Here is a 3,347-nt window from a genome sequence, read left to right on the forward strand (position 1 = left end):
GTAAGTTAATAATAATAAAAGGGGATGATATACGAAGTAATTAAGCTGAAAAGAGTGGATTTTCGGGTATAAATTGGAATTCTGGGCTATGTACATCGATGCATATTCAATGTATACCGATGCATCAAGGGTAAATTCCAAAAATTGTTCAGTGTGTATCAATGCATAGGAAGTGCATCGATGCACCCCTTAAAAATGGAAATATCGAATGCAATTAGTGCATCGATGCATAAGGAGTGCATCGATGCACATGTTAAGGGATGCATCGATACACGATAGAATGCATCGATGCACTTCAAGGGGAAATTGAAATAGACATTTCTTTTGGGTCTAAGAAATGATAGATTAAAGTATATCAACTAGATACTGATATGTATCAATGTATACATATTTAGATATCGAGTACGAACAAGTTCCAGAACGATTCTCAAGTTAAGATTCGATCGAAAGAAAGGAAATCATAAAAGCGGTATTGACTAGTGAGGCCAGGTGAGTACACATTATTTTATATATGATGTTTAATGGGAAATAAGACTTGTGATAAGTCTATTTTCTATAGTATTGTGCATGAAGTATGAACATAAACATGTGTTAGTTATGAGTGCTTGAGTTATATGATATGGTATGTGTTGACATGTTATTGTATATGTATTTCATGGTTGATGTGAATATATGCCATGTTATGATGATATAAACTATATGATATGATAAGAAATTATATGAATATAAAAGAGAAGTTATGTGATAAGATCTTTGAGATACATAGAAATGGAATATAAGATTACGCGAATACATGATATAAGATAAAGTAGGTAATAATATGGGAATATGGTAAAAAGCGAGTTTAGAAGAAATGATATGAACGAAGTAATCAAATGTAAAGGTTATATAAAACAATAAGAATATGAGTTGGGCAAGTAAATAGTGGTATGATCATTTATTTGAAATAGTAAAATAGAATTATATCATTGAATGAGAATTGAAACAAGATAGATAATATTGACCTATATGATGATATGAGAATAGTATATCAAATAGGAGACTTGAACATAAGTGATAATAGGAACATATAAGATGATATAGATGGGAAAGATACATATGCCTAAATAAAATTATGATATATGGGTTGTATGATAGAAATCGACGGAGTCATATTAGAAAGTTATAGGTACTATATGAATTGAATTAGGTAAATAGATTAGATTATTATATAAATGAAATAATAGAAGTGATATATGTTTATGAGTATGACATAGGTGATATGATCTAGGTGAATATCATAGAATGAGATATAAGTTATATGATATGATATAAGTTATTTTATACATATATGATATAAGCTATTAATCAGGACATATGAGATTATGAGAAAGAGAATATAAATGATGTGAATACAAGTATAGGAAAGATAATATATATATATATATATATATATATATATATATATAGGAAGATGGAGTATATGAATACACATTTAGATGATGAAATGATGGATTATATGAACATGTGAATATATATATATATGTGTGTGATAAGACATAAAAATAAGATATAAGCAATGTGACAAGAAATGTGAAATAGTATGAAAAGTTGATATGAGCTACGTGATATGTGAAAGGGATCTATGTGATTATACATGTATGTGATTCAACTTATGTGACATAATTTACGTGCTATGTGAAAGTGAACTACGTGTTTATGTGAAAATGTAAAATGATATAAAAGATAATGCCCATGTTATGTGATATGAGAGCTAGGGGTATAGTTGGCATGCCAAGAGTCGAGGGATTATCAGTGGTCCTTCGGGACATAGTGGTTCTTCGGAACAATCAGTGGTCCTTCGGGACAAATATTCAGTGCCCCTTGAGGGAATTATACGAGCTGTGGTGATAGCATAGTGCACAACCTCTCTGTACTCGCATATCTTTAGTTCTCACATGTGTACATGGGCCAATAAAGAGATAATATTAATAAACTTGACATGATGATATGTTTGTTTCCTTGTGAAATGTTATGTGTGATATATGATCATACAAATGGTAATTACAGAATAATATGATAAAAGGAATCAATGATAGTGCTAAGTATGAACATGATGATATAGTAACAAGTTTACAAGATAAATGATATGAATATAAGAGATCGTAGGAATTTGAAATAAGAGATATGAATGATAATGATATATATGTATGTATGTATTTGTTACTTGTAAGAGTGTATGAATTGTATGAATGATAATAGTAATTGTTTATGTATGATCATTAGTTAAAGTTTGCATATATGTTTATTGCCTCACTAAGTCATAGACTTAGCGTGTGATTGTTTCACACGTAGGTTACAGAAGCGAGAAGAGAAGCGAAGAAGAGCAAGACAGGTCAGCATCTCCCTTACAAAATTTCAGATCAGAAAATAGATGTTTTAAATGTGTTTGGATATTTCTAATATTGTTGACATGTACTAAGTGATTGAATTGAATACGCTCTGATCGTTTTTGATTATTTTGATCAATATATGTAAATAAACCGCTATTTTTTTAATGAAAGTTTTAAATTTTCTTTGAATTTTGTCAAGAGTCAAAGTCTAAAAGTCAATGTGACACCTCAGACTCGTATTCAGGTCTGGTACGGGTTGGGGTGTTACACCTTCGCTGTGAAGTTGTGCTTGTGTTGTCTCGAGTCCAATATCCTTCACTGTGAAGTTGTAATTGACTCTAAATGAAACTGAAAAGTTGTTTGTTGACAGTCAGCCGCCCCTTTGCTGTGAAGTGGAGCTACTACCATCAATTTTTGAATGCACTTTTGAATCGATTATCTTTCATCTTGAAGTTGAAATTTGGCTCTAAAAGCTATAAAAAATTATGTGTGCTAAAAATGATAAATGTGATGCTCTTAAGTATGCCTAAGATGCATGCAATATGAATGAATTATGTTCTATCTCTTGGATTGGAGTATCGTGCTTTGCCTGCCAATCTGGTCCATGGAATCGATCGTGCCCCATTTGCTTCTCGAGATTTGGCTTTACAAACCTTTCATATTTGAGGATGTCCTGTTTGAAAATGTTTTCCTCATTTTTCTTGTTTTAGGAGGGAAAGAGATAAAAATTTTGTAAAATATTGTTCGTAATTGAATCAAATTATAAGCGTGAGTTCAAAGAATATCAAAGGAATCAATAGCTCTTTTAACGCTTTCAGAGTTACAGCTCTTTGACAAATGTTCAAATGGATGAATTGGATTTAGGTTGGCCTCTTTTCTAAGGTTTCGGTCACCCAAAATGTCTTTTTTTGAAATATCGCAACATATTTTTTGGTTTGGCATTTTAATTGGGTGCAGACAAAATGACGCAACTAG

The sequence above is a fragment of the Hibiscus syriacus genome, unplaced genomic scaffold (assembly GCF_006381635.1).
Source record: "Hibiscus syriacus cultivar Baekdansim isolate YM2019G1 unplaced genomic scaffold, ASM638163v2 tig00111025_pilon, whole genome shotgun sequence".
NCBI classification, from domain to species: domain Eukaryota; kingdom Viridiplantae; phylum Streptophyta; class Magnoliopsida; order Malvales; family Malvaceae; genus Hibiscus; species Hibiscus syriacus.